At 38.2% G+C, this 23,051-nt stretch overlaps 3 long non-coding RNA genes across 3 annotated transcripts; all 3 read right to left on the bottom strand.

Annotated features, from left to right (window-relative positions):
- Window positions 1-4,617: 4,617 nt before the first annotated feature.
- On the bottom strand, window positions 4,618-7,145 carry LOC140924224 (uncharacterized). Its single transcript, XR_012164213.1, has 3 exons — window positions 7,001-7,145; window positions 5,942-6,085; window positions 4,618-4,744 (listed from the first exon to the last, which is right to left on the bottom strand). It is a non-coding gene; the product is annotated as an uncharacterized lncRNA (long non-coding RNA).
- A 791-nt stretch (window positions 7,146-7,936) lies between these two features.
- LOC140924617 (uncharacterized) lies at window positions 7,937-9,295 on the bottom strand. The gene is made up of 3 exons (XR_012164302.1): window positions 9,126-9,295; window positions 8,340-8,415; window positions 7,937-7,973 (listed from the first exon to the last, which is right to left on the bottom strand). It is a non-coding gene; the product is annotated as an uncharacterized lncRNA (long non-coding RNA).
- A 6,901-nt stretch (window positions 9,296-16,196) lies between these two features.
- Window positions 16,197-21,128, bottom strand: LOC140924122 (uncharacterized). Its single transcript, XR_012164200.1, has 3 exons — window positions 20,994-21,128; window positions 19,690-19,833; window positions 16,197-16,395 (listed from the first exon to the last, which is right to left on the bottom strand). It is a non-coding gene; the product is annotated as an uncharacterized lncRNA (long non-coding RNA).
- Window positions 21,129-23,051: the final 1,923 nt, after the last annotated feature.

Here is a 23,051-nt window from a genome sequence, read left to right as displayed (position 1 = left end):
AAAAATTAGGTCAATATGTTCAAAACGCAAGTGTTTCACTGTAAAATTTCAAATAACACTGCAATATTACGAGAGACGGAGAAAAACACATTGCACCTGATCATCACGTCATTTCTTTGGTACATGGCTCTCGACCAATTAGCGAGCGAGAAATCACTTAGTTCCTATAAAATGCGTGGTGTAACCGTATTAGGTGTCCAGCCCTCAACTTCATTCGATTTTACGTGCAGACCATAGGGAAGTATTTCGCGTTAGTCTACCATATAGTACTATCCCCCAAGTTAATTGATATCCAGTACTTACAGTCTGCAATATGGCCCAACATGAACGAGTTGTGTTACCATAGAAGCTTAACAGCTACCGTTATTTTCTGCTGTTAATTGATAACCCACATCATTGGTTTGATGATGTGAAGGAAGAAAAAACGTTTTACATCAGCTTAAGTTCTTTATTTTTATATTTTCTTACATAGCTAAACTTTAATTCAAAAACAGTGACTCTAGGCGAATCCTTGCTGACGTCAGTGTTAACTTGAGCAGTTTGTTCGACTCCGATTTCAAGTATTGGCAAATTCTATCACTTGTTGCCCCCTTTAATACCACGTACTATCGCTTTCATCTGATCAGTCCGTACAGCGCGCGTGCAGAGATGGCAGGTATCGTGAATAAGTTCTATTCCCTTAATTATACAGAGCTCTTTTAATATTCAGAGATTTCTTCATCAGATAATCATAAGTTAATGAGGCAAAAAGTAAACAAAGGTAAGGACTTTCTCAAACTCATGTTGAATATCGGAGCGAGCGATTCAACCGTAACGTGCATGGTCATGTAAGCAGGCAAGAAGACTGCGCATGCTTATAACAAACGAACAATCCCTAAATATGGAAAAACCATGTTGACTGTTTCAAAAGGTACATACCGAATGGTGTCTTGCAAACTTATTTATTTTACACTAAAATAATAAACCACTTACGGTCTCGCTTAAAATAAGAAGCTGACCAGACCTGTTCCTAAAAAACAAAATATATAACTTTTCATACTGTAATTTGAACAAAACGCATTGTATTTATGAAAAGGTGTAAGGCGTTGGGGGGGGGGGGGTTACTCCTGGGAATTCTTGTGGGGGTGGGGGTGTGCTGCCCAGACCTCCAAATCATGACCCTATTTCAGACCAAATAATGTCGATTTGCACACTCGTTTTCAGACCTGGCCTCTGAAATCTATACCCGTTTTCGCTTAGAAACTCGTGAGGTTGACTTGTGGCAAGTCTTCTTAGATTAGAACGCCAACAAAAAAGATTTCTTAAAATCCACTTCGAACTGGCACATTTCTCTTTCTTTCTTATTCATTCGGAACTGATACGATGAATAAATACGTTCATACACACCCGCAGTTTCCTCGAAAACCATACCCGATTCCAGACCAAAATGGGCAAAGTGTAAACCCAGACCAAAACGGCGCAAAAACCGGTGATGGGGCGGCACATACCTATATGGCTTATATAAGGGAGTACACCCCTCACCCCCCAAGGCGAAAAGACTTTCAATTAAGAGCGGTTTTTCGTCTAATGTTATCATAAAATCAATCTTGACAAAATAGGCGACATTTCGCAACCTCACAACTGGTTTCCCCTCGAAATGACGTCTGAGGAACGAGCGCAGAAATTCCATACTAAGGACGCGTCACTACCCAGATCTGGGAAGTGACGCGTCATCAGTACGGTGATTTCTTCTGCACTCGTTTCTCAGATGACGTTAAGCGGGGAAACCAGTTGTGGCATCTCAAAATGTCGGCAGTTTCCTCAGGTTAATTTACTCACGATTAAGCTGGAACACACAATGAACACCAAAAATACAGCAATAATTGCGCGATTCATTTTGAAATGGTCAGTCAATCTAAACTAACAAAAGGAAAAGAAAATAGCTGTCAAATACATTTCCCAAAGAAACCACCATAACATATATGTTGCAGTTAATTTTATATTTCAGTTAATGTTTGTTTTTCTGTTGCCTGTTTGGGTTATTGTAATGTAGGCTAATGAATTTGAAACAAAGAAACAACAAAAATTAACTGAAATACAAAATTAACTGCAACATTATATAGACACAAGAGCCATTATGGTTCTTGATAGACAAGATAAGCCGTCCACTTCTTACCAATGTAATAACCCTCAGTATCTTCTAACCTGATTGAGTCTTCCCAGGCCCTCGACCATAAGTCCAAAGAAATGTTGCCTGCTATTCCTCGAATGGATTGGAGAGCCTCTGACAGAAACTTGAAAGTGTTTATAATTTCTAGAAGTGCTTTTTAACTTAAGCAGTGTCACTTGAAAAGAAATAATAGTCTCTACGAGCTCATTCAGACCATGATGTTTTTTTAAATCTCGATAGAAACCTTTGAAAACGAAACATAGCAAACACAAAGCCTATCAATTATAGTAAGTTATAGTTAGTAGCTTATCTGTTATGGTAATTTTTGCCATTAACTCTATATTGCTTTTATCGGGATCTGACAACAGCAACACAAATGAATTTACAGGATATTATATTTCGAAAAAAATATAACAGTCCTAGGAATTTGCATTAGAAAATGCCGCTATATTTTTGAGAACATGTTGAACTTTGCGTAGAGAAGCTAAGTAACCTTCCCCGTAATTTGAACAACTCGCGCAAAAAAAAATTGTTGGCAGGTAAATTTTTTAAATACATGTAATACTGGACTTCCTGTGCAACCAAAACTGAAATGTGGGCCTGCAAAAAATGTTCAAAGCCAAGAAGGGAAGTCCTGACTTACCTTTGACACGACTCAAGACTTTGAAATGAGATTTGCATTGCTAACATATAATGACCTTTACAATTGTGTCCAATGCTCAGTAATTAAATACCGCTGTATTACTAAAAAATCATTTAAACTCTACAATCGTAAGCAGTCAACTTTGAAAGATATTCGAAAATTGAATGATTAATTTATATAAAGTTTACACTTGATCTGCGGTAGGTATTTAACGAAAGGCAAAATCGCTTTGATGCAAAAACCTAACTTTTACTTGGATACACAACTTCAGACGTAATCACTAACTTAGCGCTACAGTTGTTACTACGAAGCAACGACAAATTCATTTAAAAGTAAGATAAGCAACTTATTTCAGTCAAAAAGCAACAATATAGTGACAGATGAAAGGAAAATGTGCATAAAAATTAATGTGAAAAATTTTATTTTTGTTATTTTTATTGAATGTTTGATTTATATGCAGCTGGCCATCATGAACCTCTTTTATCTTACTTCCTTAACCCTTTAAGTCCCAATAGTGACTGACGTCAATTTTCTCCTAACGATATCCATACATTGTCAAGAGATTAGGTTATGAGAATTAATAAAATGATCACCTCAGGGAAAATGCCTTGATCTTTTATCAAATTCTCTCAACTAATTCCTTAAGGAAATGTATGGAGATCAGTTTGGAGAATTTGTATGCGGATATTGGGGCTTAAAGGGTTAAAGAATTGGTTGAAGGAATTTGAATAAAAGTAAATCATTTTGCCTTTGGTGATCATTTTGTTAATTCTCGTAACCTTTTCGCTTAATTGAGTCCAATTTGTTGTGTCTAATTTCTAGAAGGCTGTTGAGGTTGATCAACTTTAGTACTTTAAGTATTAAGTTAAGATGGCCAAAGGGGTCTTGAACTGCTGTTGGCTATTAATTATAAAAAGGTTATATAGCCCTCACTGAAGTCATGAATTAACTGTTGAATTTTGAGACTCTGTGAGCCACGAAGTCTCAAAGAAAAATTAAAATAGGTAAATGACTTGTGATACCGAAATGTTAATAATTATGTCAAAAACAACCTGAACAAATCTAAGAAGCTCATTGCATAACGATTATTCCTGGTGCTACTCTGGAGTTACATTGTTGGCGTCCAAATGGCTGGTTACGCCATTGGTGTTTTCTACTATTTTATGGCCTTTTTATGGCTCTTGCACTACTATATGTACTAGTATGGTCCTGCAAATAAAGCTTGTTATTGATGTTGTCGGCTTTCCTATAAAGCGATAGCAGTGTGTGGATTTTTGATATCTCAAACAGCTACAGCGTATCGTTTTTCGTAACACGAGGCGGCGTGCCAGCTTTAGCGGCGGTCATCATGTGTACAATAAATTGCGTTAAGCCTTCTTATGAACCTGACGAAGAGATGGCAAGATTATTGCCTTCACCAGAGTTCGAAAAATCGGGCTCACGAAGAAAGGTTGAAGTACACCCAGCCTTGTTAATCATTATCCGAGGCGGAGTGTGTTGTCGAGCAGAAGGCATGGTCGGACTCCTGGCCCGGGGGATCGAGCACAAAGCGCGAGGCGGGAGAACACAAAATATCGACTTCGAGCCAGACGACAGAGAGGCTGGAAGAGGTCATATGGAACAAGAGACTGCCCCAGGCGTTTTTTCCTTCACGTTGCGCTCTACGCTAATCTGTCGCCCTTCACCCTCGCTTCTCGAAATATAAATAAGGCTATTTATGCCGGAGGGGTAAATGCGCTGCTATATATAGAATTTGGATAATTATAACGACAGGGAGAGAACAAGATTTACTTTAAGCTTGAGTTTTATTTTTATATTTTCTTACATCGCTCAACTTTTATTCTAAGTAGCCGGAAGACTTCTCTCCAAGGTTCTCCAAGGCTTCTTACTTGTGGAAAAATGATCAGTCAGTCATGGGATTTAAAGTAGAAGCTAGTGTCGCCTTCTTGTTTCTAACAGAAAAGAAGAGTGCATTTTGTCAAATACGCGTCTCTTAAAAGTTATCCCTGTGTATGAATTTTAAAAAATGTTGATTTGTCAGTAATGTCGGTAATGTGAAGATAAAGACAACTTTGAGCCTGATCAATTTTATCTCATCTTGGGTGGGAGTATAGGGAGACCACAGCCAGCCCAAAAGCAATATGAGAGTGAAATCGTTCTGATACGTGTGGGTTCTCTTGTCGGGGTTAAGCTCGTTTTACTTAGTCAAACTAGCGACTTTACCGAGGATTCTTTATTATCCTAATTTTTGGAACATGTTTCCACAGTAACATGTGCATGATACATAGACTAGTAAAGATTAAGTACAAACAGACAAGACGATTGGACACGTCGTATCATATTCATTATCACGTCATCGAAGTGATCATGGCAATCACGTAGCCATCAAAGTATTTGTTAGGCTCGATTACCAGTAGTCTGCTAAACAGCCGTTTTTAGTGTCGTCACGCAACGCTCCTCCCCATTGCGTGACGACACTAAAAACGGCTGTGTAGCAGACTAGATTACCAGCCGCTGTTCGGGAAAAAGACGGCGGAAATCGAGCCTAAGTATTTGTCTGACTACAATCTTGAATAAAAGCAGTCGAGAAAATAGCACTCTTGATAATTAAAAATCATCCACCGAATTGCAATTTCAACAAAAAAAAGGGAAATTTTCACACAATTTTATACGACTAATGACGAAACCTTGCGACATTTTTTTCTGTTCAATCAGTGCAGTGGAACCCGGTTAATACGGATACCATGCAAGGGACATACCATGGTGTCTATATAAATATCTGGGTGTCGGTACGTATTAAATAGAGCGTAGAACAGGGTTCTACTGTAGAAGATAACTCAGTATTATGACTGAGGAGATATTCTATGCTGAGGCCCGTTTCTCAAAAGTTCCGGTAACTTTTCGGGGCCCGTAAAGCTGGTTTACGTTTGCCGTTGCATGTTTGCATTCTAGATCAAAATTTTATTAACCTTGAAAATGATACGATGAAACTATCAGTTAGAGGAGAAAAATGGACCGATTTGTAAGCCGATTTTGAATTTTTCCTTCGGGCCCGAAAAGTTACCGAGGGTAAGCAGACAAGAGAATTGCGTATACTTGAAGCAAACGTAAAATGCCTAGATATGGAGACACTATGTTGATTGACATACCGCGTGGTTTCATGCAAGCGAGGCCGCATCCAGCAAAGCAGCATTTCTCGGCTCCTGAACAATCGTTATCTGCTTGGCAGGCGAAACGGCAGATGCCAGCCTGGCCAGGTTTGAATTTGGGACAAAAACCAGGTTTCACTTCCACTGCAACAAATTTTTGAAAATATTTCTATAATGATCCTTTGCTTGATTCGTTGTTGACGGTTGAGTTATTATTATTATTATTATTATTATTATTATTATTATTATTATTATTATTAATATTATTATTATTATTATCATCAACAGCTATAGATACTTTATTATTGGGATGTACATAGAAATTTTCATTTTTTAGTTTATAGACAGTTGTTTACACAGGGTCTGGAAGGGTATTTTCGGGATTCGGGATTTGACCAAAATACGGTGCGGAAATCGGGAAAACGATAAATATATTGACGGGATCCGGGTTTTGACTGTTCTCCGGGAAGCGGGATTTATCAGTTTGCGTGTCTGTCGGGAATGCCGGAAACCTTTAAAAACACGCGTAAATTCAAAATATCAATCGAAAGGATCAACCTTCATCTTACATTTATTAGCTTTTGTAGAAATTAGACTTTTTAATGTATTTTTCTGAGAAAGCAAAGCGGTATTCGGGAAACTGATGAAAAACGTGGGGGATACGAGATTCACGCGAAAAAGGGGCCGGAATGCGGGCTCCCCTTCCAGACCCTGTTTACATTTGCTCTGTTGAAAACCACCAGACCACCAAGAAGTCTCTTTTAACTATAGTTATACTAAATTTGTATTTAATTTTCAATTTGAGAAGGTATGTTTTTTTTGCATAATTATTATTATTATATTAGTGAAACGCGGTTAAAATGGATACCAAGGGGACATACCATGGTGTCCATACTATCTGGTTGTGGGTACGTATTAAACGTAAAGCGTAGAACGACCAGCGGTTCCACTGTAGTAATAACTGTTATGGGGAGATATATATTCAATGCTGGTCAATGCTGGTCAATGCTGGTCAATGTTTTCATTGAAGAGTTAAGGAGAAGCAGATTCATTACTTACCAGGAGACATGCATTCGTGACCGCACCCCGTAGAGCAGCATATTTTTCCTGCTGGGCATTCACGTGCACCACCTAAACCGCGGCAAAACTCAGCACAGTGGCCAACACGGCCGGGCCACACCGCCGGGCATCGCCCGTTCAGACCAAACAGACGTTTCTCCATAGCATCCAGATTGACTATCGTGAATGAAAAAAGCCAAACATAAGACTGATTGAACAAACGTGAGAAAAAAATGAAAGAACAGAGAAATGAAATACACTCAATAATTAACCCTCCCGACTGCAGCTGGGAGAAGAAAGGAAAAGCATTAAGTTTCCCTTGCCCATAAAAACCAGCCGACTAATGCTGACGTCATTGTTTACATTTTTGCTTATTGCATAAGGGTAAACCCATAGAATAAGTCACAGTATACACAAATTATGTTCAAAAGTGTGAAGAGCTGGTTAATTTGGGTTGAGCAGTTTGTTCGATCGCGATTTCAAATACTGGTAGATCTTATCACTTGTTTGCCCCCTGAAATACCACGTGACATCGCTTTAATCCAATCAGTCTTAAAGCGCGTGCAAAGATGGCTGGCTTGTGAAAATGTTCTATTTTTTAATATTCAGATTTTTTTTCAGCAGATAATGATAAGCATATGTTACTAAGGCAAAAATGTAAACAAAGGCAAAAGGATTCGCCCATACTTTCTCAAACTCATGCTAAATTTCGGTGCTAGCGAGCGATTCAACCGTAACGTGCACGGTGCAGAGCGTAGGTTACGAATGAGTGGCTCTGGGGACGAAAATATAATATGAGCAGGAAAGAAGATTGCGCATGCTTATAACAAACGAACAATGCCTAAATATGGGAAAAACATGTTGATTGCTTAAGGTACATACCGAATGGTTCCTTGCAAACGTATATATTTTACACTAAAATAATAAACTACTTACGGTCTCGCTTAAAATAAGAAGCTGACCAGACCTGACCCTAAAAAACAAAATACGTAACTTTTAATACTGTAATTTGAAGAATACACATTGTATTTATGAAAAGGTGTAAGGAAATGTGACGAAAGCCTAATTGGGAGTGGTTTTTCGTTTAACGTTATCATAAAATCAAGCTGGAGAAAACAACCCACATTTCGCGACGACACTTTTGGTTTCCCCGCGAAATGACGTCTGCGGAAGGAGCGAAGCAATTCCATACTGGTGATGTTTCACTACCCAGATCCAGGAAGTGACACGTCATTAGTACGGGATTTTCTTCTGCGCTCGTTTCTCAGACGTCGTTACGCGGGGAAACCATTTGTGGCATCTCAAAATGTCGGCAGTTTCCTCAGGTTAATTTACTTACGGTTAAGATGGAACACACGATGAACACCAAAAATACAGCAATAATTGCGCGATTCATTTTGAAATGGTCAGTCAACCTAAACAAAGAAAAGGAAAACAAAATAGCTGTCAAAGACACTACCCAATGAAGAAACCACCAAATTAAAATAACATATATACAGACAACATAAGCCGTCCACTTAAAACCAATATAATAACCTCAGTCAGTAACTCCTCACCTATTTGAGTTTTCCCATACCCACAACTTAGTGCAACGAAATTTACCTGCTATCCCTCGAATGGAATGGAGTGCCTTTGATGACAGAAACTTGGAAGTGTTTATAATTTCTAGAAATGCCTTTTAACTTTAGCAATGTCACTTGAAAAGAAATAATAGTCTCTACAAGCTCATTCAGACTATGGTGTTTTTTGAATCTCGATAGGCACCTTTGAAAACAAAACATTGCAAGCACCAAGCTTATCAATTATCTATTTATCTATTCTGGTAAGTTTTTTCCCATTAATTTTATGTTCTTTTTATCGGAATGTGAGAACAGCAACACAAATAATTTACAGCATATTTCTAAAAAATATAACAGTCTTACGACTTTGCTTCAGAAAATACCACAATTTTTAAGAACATTCGGAACTTTGCGTAGCCAGCTAAGTTATCTTCCCTGCTAGTAATTTGAGCAAAAACTCAACCCAAAAGAATTGTTGGCAGCTAAATTTTTTAAATACATGAAATACTGGACTCTCATTGCAACCAAAACCAAAACTGTGGAAAACAAGGGAAGTCCTGACTCACCTTTGCCAAACTCAAGACTTCGAATTCAAATGAGATTTGCACTGCTAAAATGACTTTTACGATTGTGTCCAATGTTCAGTAAATACAGCTGTGTTACTGAAATATCATTGAAACTCTACAATCTAGATCATTTGAAAGGTAATAGAAAATATAATGATTAATTTATATAAAGTTTACATGCAAACTGCGTTAGGTAGTTAACGAAAGGAAATTAGAATCGCTTTGATGCAAAAACCTAACTTTTACTTGGATATATAACTTTAGAAGTAATCACTAACTACGAAGCAACGACAAGTTCATTTAAAAGTAAGATAAGCAACTAATTTAATGAAAGCATCAATATAGTGACAGATGAAAGGAAAATGTGTATAAAAATTAAACACGCAAACTCAGTATTAAAAAGAAGATTTTCAATAACCTTTTTGATTTTGGTTTAACCGTGAAAAGCTTTCTTTTTATTAGATTTATTGTTTGATTTATATGCAATCGGTCATCGTCTACCACTTTAATTTATCTTACTTCCTTAAAGAATTGGTTGAAAGAATATCATTTGGCCTTTGGTGACTATGTTATTAATTCTCGTAACATTCTCTCTTGATTCTGTCCAATAGAGGTCTAAAGTGATGACGTTATAAAATTAAATTTGTGAAATTCTGGGATTTGTCAAGATATTCTGGATGAAAAACATCCAACAGGCCTAGTTGCCAAAACTTAACATTTCGGGCCAAATTGTCTCTGAGATGTTAGCCCAGTTATGCTCTGAAGACTCATACAAATCCTTCTAAATTTGACTTGGGTCATAACGTTATGACCTGAGTCAAATTAAGAAGGATTTATATGGAGTCATCAGAGCAGAAAGGGGCTAATATCTCAGAAGCAATTTACCCCACAATGCTAGTTTTTGGCAAGTAGGTGGTAGTCAGCCTCTTGGATGTTGTTCTTTCAGAATGTCCCGAAAAATCTCATAATTTCACAAATTTAATTTTTTATGACGTCACACTTTAAAACTCTATTTGTTGTGTCTAACTGCTAGAAGGCTATTGATGTTAATCACGTTTGGAGGCTAAGATGGCCAAAGGCGTCTTCATCTGCCGTTTGCTATTAATTAATTAAAACATTATATAGTCTTCACTGAAATCATATCATGAATTAACGCATTGCATTTGAGACGTCGTGAACTACGAAGTCCTTGATGTTGATCAAGTTTGTAACTTTAAGTTTTATGCTGAGATGGTCAAAGGGGTTATCAACTGCAGTTTGTAATTAATTATAAAAAGACCCTATAGTCTTCACTGAAGTCATGAATTAAGGTATTGCATTTGAGACTCCTTGTGTGAACCACGAAGTGTTAACGGAAAAAATACAATAGATAAATGATTTTGATTTTGAAATGTTTACTTTATAATTATGTCGAAAACAACCTGACCAAACCTAAGAAGCTCTTTGTATGACGCTCATCATTCCGCGCTGTTTTTACCATGGCAACGAAATACGTGGATTAGCGTGTACGCTCAATCTCGTCCCCAGGGCTTAATCAACATCAGGGACAAGGTTCCTCTTTCATTTGTACTTTGTGGCGGTTGCTACGAAAGACTTACTTTTACTCAACTAAAAAGGGACTCTCATTGGTTGATTCTTGGTCCACGGAGCCTTGACTAAATTTAAATAAATCCCGATCGTAGCAATTCAGCCGTTGCACCCCGCTCGGGATCACGGCAAAAGCACGTGATCAAATCATGGTGGAAGCGGTGGGGTGAGCGAAGCTAAGGCGGATAAAAACACTGGGACACTGAGATGGCCTTTGGTTATCTGGTTCCCAGATCTGCCTCGACTAATAAGACAGAGTGGGTACTGGGTGACTCAACATGAACGATTAGTGCTACCATGGAAACGTAAGTACCGTAAGAGAGAGAGTAACCAGGCCTTCGCCGAAGGCGGACGTGTTCTTGCTAGCTCCTTTAGATGAAATTCAAAACTTGTAAAATAATGTAATCAGCGAAGGCTGCTTGGCTTTCATTCGCTTAAATAACATGGGAAAAGAAGACGCCCGAGCCGATAGTCGTAAACGGTTAAGGGAAAGTGGCTCACAGACTGACGGGGAAGATGCGTTCGACGAAGCCGACGGCCATTGTCATGGGGCTTTTGCCAAACTAGATGAAGTCAGTGAAAAGCTCGACAAAGTGCTAACAAGACTCGGCGAGTTAGAGGCTATGCAAGGTAGAGTGGCAGAATTGGAAAAAGAAAATAAAAGTTTACAAGAAAGCCTGAACACCGCTCAAGCCGACATCGACGACCTAAATTCGTCTTCAACCGCCACGTGTGCAACACTGGAAACCCACGCAAAGAATCTGGAAGACTTCAGTGCTAAAATAAAACATCTTGAGTGCCGCAACATCAAGTTAGAAGCATACACAAGACGTGAAAATCTAAAAGTGTTTAATATTCCAGAAGGAAGAGGTGAGTCAACTTCTGCTGAAGATCAATTGAAAAAAGTGATGCGCGATAAACTTAAGATCCCAGAGGAAGATATCGAACAGATCCGTTTCGAACGCGTTCACCACATCCCTACTAAGAAGAATACCAGTCAAGGACAGAACTCCAAACCTAGGCCTATTATAGCTAAATTTAGCTTCTTTCAAGACAAGGAGTATGTTTGGTCTTTTGTTAAAAACTTGAAAAACACTAACATTTCAATCGCGAATGATTTCCCCCGAGAAATTGATGAAATACAGAAAACGTTATATCCCATCTTGAAAAAGGCCAAACAGAAAAAGCAAACAGCCTATTTCAAAGTTGATAAGCTAATTATAAACGGGCAAATCTACAGAGGTGAAGAAACAACCAATCTCCCATACTACGGTCTCATTATGGACACAAGAAACAGCGGAAACTAAAGCCAAAGCGGTCACAGCGCGACAGCACATCAATAGTTAAGTTTAGTTTAAGGTTTATGTGTGTAATAAGTGTTAAACTATTTAACCCTCCTTGTTTAATTAGAAAAGTGAGTGCACTGGAAACTTCTTACTTGATATGTTACTGTATGTTTTTCTGTAGATTAATAATTTGTTTTAGGGCGAATATTATCGTTTATGTGCACTATATTTTCTTGCACTCTGCTATACCATCGATTTCATTTTCGTTTTATATGACTTCTTCTATAATACCACTTCCCCGATTCAGCTCTAATGACCGATCATTCTCTTAATCTACTATCTCTTTATGCGAGGGGACTAAGCAATTTCAGAAAAGGGAATGATACGACAAAACTCCCCTTCTGCTAAGCTTCTAAACTATCTAATTATGATTGTACTTATGGGATTGTAGAAGAAGTCAAATTCTTCCGAATATATATGGATTTAAAAAGAAAATTGCTGTAAAATATGAAACGGAAAAATATATCAGTCTGCATAGTAAAAAAACAAAGGATTTCTTTGAAGCTAAATGGATAGTGTCGCCTCTTGTAAATGCTTAACTATTCAGTTAAAGGTTTTAATATGCATCCACATTTCTAGTTTGTTTCAATTCTGTATTTTTTTTCTTTTTTTTTGGTTACCGTCTATTGTTAGTGATATTGTTTTTTTTTTTTTTTTTTGTATTATATTTTTAGTATTAGTAATATTAGTTGTAACATTATTTGTTTCAATAAAGAATTATATAAATAAAAAAAAATTTAAAAAAAGTTATTTTACTTAAAATTGAAGGCAATGATGATCGGACAAGTAAGGATTACATTTTGCCCAATATTGCGACTAGACAAAACTAGTTTCCATCAGGGGCTCAGCTATGCTTAGCTTTTCTATATCAGTGCTCATCCTCATATTTAATGCAATATTTTGTCTTTGAAACGTTTTCAGTAAGCCGTTGAAGTCCATACGGTTCTCAGTGTGCTGCTGTGGGAGTCCTTTAAAAACTATGTTGACTTAGGGGTTGAAGACCTTGACTGAGTAGATCTTGGGTTTATATCTTAATAAAGAGTTTTTATTCGAAAAACATTGGTGTTTCACTTCTTTGGTCAGCTATTAAAAAATCGAGAGTTAAACTTGATAAAACTAAGAATATTTAGGAACATCTGCTTGAAAATAATTAAAAACTACGAGCAACTTTCGAGCACTATTTCTGAATTTCAAGCACTTTTTCAAAAATTTGAGCACTATTTGAGCACTTTTTTGCCATGTTTTGAGCACTTTTTGGCGCAATCAGTCCAGCGCAATCGCAACATGCCTACCCTCAACAGGGATATCTTTCAGGTTATTTTCGCAGTTTGCTTTCCAATTGGGGATAAAGACAAATCTGTGTGGCATAATTGTGTTTCGTTTCGGAAAAAATCAATGAAGATTTAACATTAAGACATCGGGATAAATTGTAACCCCCTCTCTCCGAGCTTGGAAAGTACATTGTTTAGTTCTCCCAGGTGTTTTAATCCTTTAGCACGAGGATCCGGAACCGGCACACCCGTCATCTCCGGTATTCCCGGTACCCCCTGGCACCCAAGTTATACCTGCTTTCCCCGGCACCTCGAGATTTGAAACTTCTACGCTCATTAAGAAGACGAAAAACAATGGAATTATTTTTGTCTTGAGCTGCATTTTTATAATCCAGTTAACCACTCGGTCAAGAGAAGCAACATACTTTTATTTAGTTTCTCTATTCGGGGTAAAGCTCGTTTTACTTTGTCAAAACTAGTGACTTTACCGAAGAGATTCTTTATACTCCTAATTTTTGGAACACGCAGACTTTCCACGGTAACGTGTAGAGTAGTGAAGATTGAGTGTAAGTGGCCGCAACAATTGGACCTGGTACAACAAAGTTGCAATGCCTAATCAGGCCCAGTTCAAACGTCGAATTTCACACGTACCGAATTTAATTCGAGAATTAAACCTGCAACCTACTCTTTTCATTGCCTGAATCCGAATTAGCTGGCCGGGGAATAAAGCCGACAAGAAACGGCAAAATGTTTTGAATGAATAATACTGCGTTTTAGCCTTATGTTTATCGAACCGAAGTGTGAGTGTTATTTCTTGTTAACCGTCTTAGCCCTAATATCCACGTACAAATTCTGCAGGCTGATCTCCATACATTCATAAAGAATAATTTGAGAGAGTGTGATTAATCAAGAAAAAATAGGAAAAAGGAGTTGTATTTCATCTTGACTTTATTTTCATACTGCATTTATTTTTCTTACATCGATTAACTTTAAATTTATTCTAACTTTTAAATCAATGTAACCGTTATGCAATGAAGAACAGAAAACATCTCTCCAAGGCCTTTCTTTATTGCTGGAAATTAACTTGACCAATGTCTTCGTGGAAGAGGCTAGCGTAGCGCTATATAAAAGAATAGAAGAGTACATTCTGTCAACTATGCGTCTCTTTATTGGTAACAAAAGAGTGTCCTCTGTCTCTAAATGTTAATCTGATTGGTAAAAACATACATACCAAATTGAGAAGGAAAGTACATTCTGTCAAATACTTCTAATCAAGAACCAACTTAGCCTAAATAGGAGCTACCCACCAAAAAAATCCAAGAACCTTTTCGCCAGACTTGAAAAAATGTAGGTTCTTACGCGCAGGCCATTAATGTTCAATACAGAGTGATTAAAAGCCTGAGCTTCCTGGGCTTTCCCTAAATAATCGTCTTAATTACCACCACTATCATCTCCTTCATCACTACCACTATCATCATCATCATCATCATATCAATATCATCGTCATCACCATCACCATCATCATATATGTTTGTAATTATATTAATTCATAGTTATTATTGTGGTCATTGTCATTGCTAGGGTCCAGTTGTCATCGTATCATATTCATTGTGATCATGACAATCACATCGTCATCATTGTTTAACTACGATCTTGAATAAAACCATTTGAGAAAATCTCACTCTTGACAATTAAAACTCATCCACCGAATTACAATTCAACAAAAACAAAATGCATATTTTTCGCACAATTTTATGGGACCAATGACCAAACCCACAACCCTCTGGTTCAATTAACTACAGTGGACAAATACGGACACGAAGGAGACATGCCATGCTGTCCATATTATCTAGGTGTCTAAGACGCATCAAAAGTAGAGGGTAGTACAAGGTTCCAAAGTAATAAATAACTGTTATGGGGAGATATTCAATGCTGGTCAATGTTTTAAGGAGAAGCAGATTCACTACTTACCAGGAGACATGCATTGGTGACCGCACCCGTTAGAGCAGCATATTTTTCCTCCTGAGCATCCACCACCTACACCGCAAAGCTCAGCACAGAGGCCAAAACGGCCGGGCTTAGGGCAGCGATCAGAATGAAGGACCACAAAAGGGTCTATAAAAGCCAAACACACGAACAATTGATTAAACGTACGTAAGAAAAATGAAAGAGCGGGGAAATGATATACACTCAAAAGGATTCTATTTACCCGTACCTTGCAATTTTCTTAGAATTAATTACCTTCCGCCTTGTCGAAAAAATATTATAAGCACTTTATTTGAGTGTCAATGTATTTAGCACGAAAGTACTAATTTGAGACACTTTTTTGGCGTCTCCTACTACAGACGGGACCGCCATTTCACTTGGTCAACCGAAGGGTCTAGCCGTTTGCAGGGCAATTTGAAAAAGGCAGTACCTTCATATCTCAGTATATCTGAGTATTGGTCGGGCCAAAGGGATCGAACCAGCGACCTCCTGTTCTGTAGTCAAGCGCTCTACCGACTGAGCTACTCCTGTCGCGTAAGGCTCGTGTCCATTGTCCGGTCAAAACCAGCAACTATACCTCCTCAAACTCCAGCTAAATTTCGAAGCAAGCTTTTCTACACGGTGTACAGCAAAATTTAGTAGTAAACAGACAAGAGGATTGCTTGCGCATACTCATACTAGCAAAGCCTAATATGGGGAAAACATGCATATCGAGTGGTTTCATGCAAACGTGCTCGCATCCATTAGAACAGCATTTTGCGGAACCTGAACAATCGTCATCTCCTTGGCAGGCATCGACGTAGATGCCAATTTGGTCAGGTTTGGGTTTGGGACAAAACTCAGGAAAGATTAAGAATCAAGAGGCAAGAAGATTGCGCATGCGTATAACAACCGTGCAACGCCTAATTTCAGATCAGGGATGTTGATAGTTAAGGTACATACCCTGTGGTTTCGTGCAAACATGTCCACAGCCATTAGAGCAGCATTTTTTGGCACCTTTACAATCGCCATCCCCAGAGCAGGCCTCAACACAGATACCAGGCCCACTGGGCTTGGGACACAAACCAGGTTTTTCTTGTGCTGTAAAATAATTAATTCGCCATTTCCACATTTCCATAATGCACCTTGTTTGCCCCCCAACATTTTGCATAAGAATTGCTTTCATTTTGTTTTGGGACGGCTGTAATACCAAGGAGAAATGAAAAACAATGGTTATGCAAAATTTTGGGGAGAAATTTTATGAATAAGGTGCATTATGGGAAGTGTGGAAGTGGCGTATGGTGTTTTATACAGGAGAACCGTTTTTCCCTTATTTCTACGAGAAAATACAAGAAATCTGTTCATATATTTTAAGTTGAACAATTTTCCTCTATTTACTTCTTTTAGTTTATATATTTTCAGAAAATGACACGAATTTTATTATACTTGGCCGCAGTTTGAGTACTAGAGATTTCATCCTGTAGTGTTCCGCTACTATAAGAAAAGTATGGTTAAATTCTATGTTGTTTCTATGACCTCACTCCAATTGTAGCGGAGCTCCACGCGCGCGCTTTGCGCGCGCGTGGGCGGAGCCCCATAGCTAAGGAAATGTGGTAATCTACCCATCCCGGAAAATTTGGCAATCACGTGACCGTAAACCGAGCGAGCGAGCGAGCGACCGTCCGTCCGCACCACAGAACAACCAATGTTTACTCTCACACTTTTAGCTAGTTTGGGAGCCCAACAGAAAACTGTGATGTGATCAATTGACAGCTATCAAAACAGGGCATCCGCTGACCAGTATCACCTGACCGTTCTGCGGGCTCAAGTGTCGACCCATCGAGGTCGAGTATTGTTTTGAAGTTATCCGCTGACAAATTACCAGTGTCAAATGATTGAAGGCTCAAGTTTATTTTTTCCAAGGATTTATATCAAATATGTTGCGTTTATGTCACTATGGCCCCGTACTATTAGGATTTTGATTTCAAACTGACCTCGAAAGCGAAAATTCAGCAAGCTTTTTTAAAAGTACAGGCGGGGAAGACCTTATCTTACCATGGTCACGCGTTGGTCACGCTCTACGTCCAATTTTTATACTCTGATTGGTCAAAATTTGACAGGTGAGTTCATGCGGAAAAAATATGCAGCATCTTGAAAGTTGTTTACTTTCACAGCTGAAGCTGACAGAGTTTTGTATCAACTTGTGATGTTTTTAACTGTCTTTTTCCTCTGGATGTGCAAAATGAAATACAGCTGCTATCAAGAGTCTTCTGTTATTCATGGCTGGTTTGTTTACTGGGTTTTTGGTTGAGAAATGCGTCGCTTGTCAAAATTCGGTAATTCGATTTCGGATGGCATCGTTTTCGTTTTTCACCTTGCTTAATGCGTAAGAGGGTTTAAAAGTCTCAAGCAACTGTGGCCTTCCTTGATAGCTTTCAGAAAACTGAATCTCGAATGGTAAGCCTGAGTAATTATTGTATTTGATGTTTGTTTTTGTTATATCTAATTTCATGAAGTCTTGCACAATTCACGCTGACAGTTTATGCGGCAAGTTTATGTACCTTTGTAGGATTTGAGTCAATGATCTGACCTAGTATCAGGTTTGATATAAGCTTACAGAACTTCAAAAAGCCTTCAGATATATTTGCTCACCACAAATAGAAAGAAAACGATCCGAAGAATATTTAGTTATAAATTTGGCTTTAGAAAGAAAACTTTGAGCGATTTTCTTGCTTCGAGGAGTTCACCTTCGAAAACAGTAAACACCGCACCAGGAAGCCAGCTTAAGCTTTACGCTTAAAGACTCAGGATTTTTAGAGACTCTTTAATACTTGTCTTTCGTGAATGAAAATTGTTGTCTCTGTAAATGTTTCACCGAATTATATATATATTTTTTTGATTGTTAGTAGTCTCTCTTGCAATTTTAATCGCTTCTCCGTGCCGTTTGTTTTCGTCGTTCACGAACATCGCTTGCAGGAGTACTCAAAAATGTCGCGCGTATCAAACGCTTTATAAGATTACACATCGTTATAACTAAAACTATTAAATAACAAAAAAATAAATAAATAAATTCGCTATTATGTTGAAGCGTAACTCTATTAAAGTTCATTCAAACACTCGACCACACTGACAGCTCGCTTTATAGAAACGAGAACCAGCTGGCCGTATGGGTGATTTTGGAAAAATTTTGAACGGTTTCGCTTAAAGCCTACGATTGATCGTCCTAAATATTGACTGAGTGCAATTTGTCTTGAAAAATTGTGAAATACCGCATTCTGTCCGAGGTCTGTATGATAAATAGTGCTGTTTCACCTCAAATGTGATGTATAAAAATTATAAAAGGTTGGTTTAAACACCCCCAGATTTGTTGGCAACAATTTGTAAAGTAAACCTGTCGAACGCAAAAAAATTCGGCGTGATTTGTTTTCCAAGAATTTGTTTTCGAGGCTTAATCTACTGTGATCTTGAAAGTGATCGAAGATGTTTGCTGTTTTTTGGGTGTACATATAAGGTTATCAATTCGATGTAAGATGTTTCACTCTAAAATAACTTAGCCTTTACCTCAAAAGTCACATGAATGTGCCCTTAAGTTAACTGATTTTTGGATCAAAAGTTTATTGTTTGATTTAAATTATGAATTTACTAATTGGAGCTTCGCTTTTAGCCATGGCTAAATCTATATATTAACCAGCATGTCAATATCGTTCATCCACTATTTTTCTGAGCTACTCTTGTCGCGTAAAGCTAGTGTCCATTGTCTGGTCAAAACCAGCAACTATAGCTCCTCGAACTCTAGCTAGACTTCGAAGCAAGCAATTCTACACGGTGTATAGCAAAATTTAGTAGTGAACAGATAAGGGGATTACTTGCGCATGCTCATACGAGCAAAGCCTAAATATGGGTAAACCATGTTGATTGACATATCGAGTGGTTTCATGCAAACGTGCCTGCATCCATTAAAGCAGCACTTTTCGGAACCTGAACAATCGTCATCTCCTTGGCAGGCGTCAGCGCAGATGCCAATCTGGTCAGGTTTGGGTTTGGGACAAAACTCAGGTTTCCCTTCCGCTGCGGCAAATTTTAACATTTTTTTTTATGCTGATTTTCTGCTATTCCGTGTCAGCGGAACGGTTTTCATCATCATCATCATCATTATCATTATTGTTATCATTATCATTATCGATTATTTCCCATGAAATACTAATTATGCAGGTTCTTACGATTGGTGTCACCTTAAACAAGAACAAAACCGCCAGTTTTGCACAGTAGTAACGCCCATGCATAATACATAATAAAGAAAGATAAAGAGTCAACAGGCAAGAAGATTGCGCATGCGTAAAACAACCGTGCAACGCCTAATTTCAGAGCAGGGATGTTAATAGTTAAGGTACATACCCAGTGGTTTCATGCAAACATGCCCACAGCCATTAGAGCAGCATTTTTTGGCACCTTTACAATCGCCATCCCCGGAGCAGGCCTCAACACAGGTGCCGACCTGACCGGATCGGGGCTTGGGACACAAACCAGGTTTTTCTTGTCCTGTAACATAATTAATTCGCCATTTCCACATTTCCATAATGCACCTTGTTTGGCCCCCAAAATTTTGCACAAGAATTGCTTTAAATTTCTTTTGGGACGGCTGTAATACCCAGGAGAAATGAAAACCTAAGGTTATGCTAAATTTTGGGGGAAGAATTTCAATAATGCATTATGGGAAATGTGGAAGTGGCGTATGGTGTTTTTATATAAAGTCTCTGCTTTGCTGTCTTAAGAAAACCGTTTTTCCCTAATTTCTACGAGAAAATTCAAGAAATCTGTTCATAATTTGAACAATTTCCCTCTATTTACTTCTTTTAGTTTATCTATTTTCAGAAAATGACACGAATTTTATTATACTTGGCAACAGTTTGAGTACTCGAGATTTCATACTGAAGTGTTCCGCTACTATAAGAAAAGTATGGCTAAATTCTATGTTGTTTCCATGACCTCCCTCCAATTGTAACCAGCATGACAATATTGTTCATACACTATTTTTCTGAGCTACTCTTGTCGCGTAAAGCTCGTTTCCATTGTCCGGTCAAAACCAGCAACTATAGCTCCCCGAACTCTAGCTAGATTTCAAAGCAAGCAATTCTACACGGTGTATAGCAAAATTAAATAGTAAACAGACAAGGGGATTACTTGCGCATACTCATACGAGCAAAGCCTAAATATGGGGAAACCACGTTGATTGCCATAGCGAGTGGTTTCATGCAAACGTGCCCGCATCCATTAAAGCAGCATTTTTCGGAAACTGAACAATCGGCATCTCCTTGGCAGGCGTCAACGCAGATGCCAATCTGGTCAGGTTTGGGTTTGGGACAAAACTCAGGTTTCCTTTCCGCTGCAGGAAATTTTAATATTATTTTTATGCTGATTTTTTGCTATTCCGTGTCAGCAGAACGGTTTTCATCATCATCATTATCATCATCATTATTGTTATTATTATCGATTATTTTCCATGAAATACTAATTATGCAGGTTCTTACGATAGGTGTCACTTTAAGCAAGAACAAACCTGCCAGTTTTGCACAGTAGTAAGGCCCATAATGCATAATAAAGAAAGATTAAGAGTCAACAGCTAAGAAGATTGCGCATGCGTATAACAACCGTGCAACGCCTAATTTCAGAGGAGGGATGTTGATAGTTAAGGTACATACCCAGTGGTTTCGTGCAAACATGTCCACAGCCATTAGAGCAGCATTTATCGGCACCCTTACAAGTGTTATCCCCAAAGCAGGCCTCAACACAGAAGATCTTCTGACTGGGTCGGGGCTTGGGACACAAACCAGGTTTTTCTTCAATCAATCAATCAATCAATCAATCAATCAATCAATCAATAAACTTTATTTACCCTCGAATTTACAGTGTAGCACTGAAGTGCTAATATCTTCGAGCCAACTACATTAATAAACAATTATAATGAAAAGTTAATTCCATATAACAAATAAGATAACTAACTACCTGGACAACTAACTTGCAAATTGTCATGATGTAGAAAGGTTTGCAGTTCCTGCCCTTTTAAGAAAATTATTGTTCCCAGTAGATATCAGTCGTCGAAAAAAAGTAAAATCAGAAATAGTGCGGTAATGGTCAGGGAGAGAATTCCAAGATGTTGCTGCCAAGTAACTAAAGGAATTGATACCATAGAAGTGGTCAATGGTTTGGGCAAACAGAGCATATTATGTCCTCTTAAAAAATAGGTGCTAGAGCGTAAACGAAACATATCTTTTAAATATCTTGGATAATCAGAAAAATGAAGATAATTAACATAACATAATTAATTCGCCATTTCTATACATTTCCATAATGCACCTTGTTTGCCCCTTAAAATGTTGCATAAGAATTGTTTTCATTTTCTCTTGGGACGGCTGTAATACCCAGGAGAAATTAAAAACAAAGGGTTTGCGAAATTTGGGACAGGAGTGGGGGCAAATAAGGTGCATTGTGGGAAATGTGCAAGTGGCGTTTGGTGTTTTGATCAAATTCTCTGCTATGCTGTCTTAGCAGAACCGTTTTTCCCTATTTTCTACGAAAGAATACAAGAAATCTGTTCATTATTTGAACAATTGCCCTCTATTTACTGGTTTTAGTTTACATATTTTTAAAACATGACATATACTTAGCGACAGTTTGAATACTAGAGAGTTTATCCTGAAATGTTCTGCTACTATAACAAAAGTATGACTAAATTTTATGTTGTTTCTATGACCTCACTCCAATTGTAACCAGCATGTCAATATCGTTTATCCACTATTTTTCTGACCTACTCCCGTCGCGTAAAGCCCCGTACAAACGGAAGCAACAGCGTTGGCCAACAACTTCCAACATTGTTGGATGTTACATGTTGCGTCCGTTTGCACACCCTGTTGCATGTTGTTGCGTGTTGTTGGGAGTTGTTGCGCAAAGTTTGAAACCGGTCAAACTTTTAGCTGCGAGCAAACGGACGTAACAACTCCCAACATTGTTGGCCAACAATGTTGGGAGTTGTTGCGTCTGTTTGCCCCCAGCTTAAAATTCGTTTCCGTTGTCCGGTCAAAACCAGCAACTATACCTCCTCTACCTCTAGCTAGATTTCGAAGCAAGCAATTCTACACGGTGTATAGCAAAATTTAGTAGGAATAGACAAGGGGATTGCTTGCGCATACTCATACGAGCAAAGCCTACATATGGGGAAACCGTGTTGATTGACATATCGAGTGGTTTCATGCAAACGTCCCCGCATCCATTAAAGCAGCATTTTTCGGAACCTGAACAATCCTCATATCCTTCGCAGGCGTCAACGCAGATGCCAATCTGGTCAGGTTTGGGTTTGGCACAAAACTAAGGTTTCCTTTCCGCTGCAGGAAATTTTAATTTTATTTTAATGCTGATTTTCTGCTATTCCGTGTTAGCGGAACGGTTTTCATCATCGTTATTGATATCATAATCATAACTATAACAAAATTGTCAAATCTGATTGGCTATCAACTGCCCTGATTTCAGCCTTAATTGGACAGTTAATAGGACAGTACGCGTCATGCCTAAGTAATTGGACAGTACGCGCCATCACGCGCGCGCTTAAATGGCTTTTTTTTTTTCACTGCTAGCAAAACAAAATTTCAAATTTCTTGTGTTTTGATTTAAAAAATAGCCTATTATATCACAAATTTTGTTAAAGTTACGATTAATTGGTAACAGAACTTCGTGTCGTCCAATTCGGTTTGTAATTATACTCG

The sequence above is a fragment of the Porites lutea genome, chromosome 14 (genome assembly GCF_958299795.1).
Source record: "Porites lutea chromosome 14, jaPorLute2.1, whole genome shotgun sequence".
Taxonomy (NCBI): Eukaryota; Metazoa; Cnidaria; class Anthozoa; order Scleractinia; family Poritidae; genus Porites; species Porites lutea.
The sequence above is the reverse complement of the archived record's forward strand: the minus strand, read 5'-3'. Positions and strand labels throughout refer to the sequence as shown.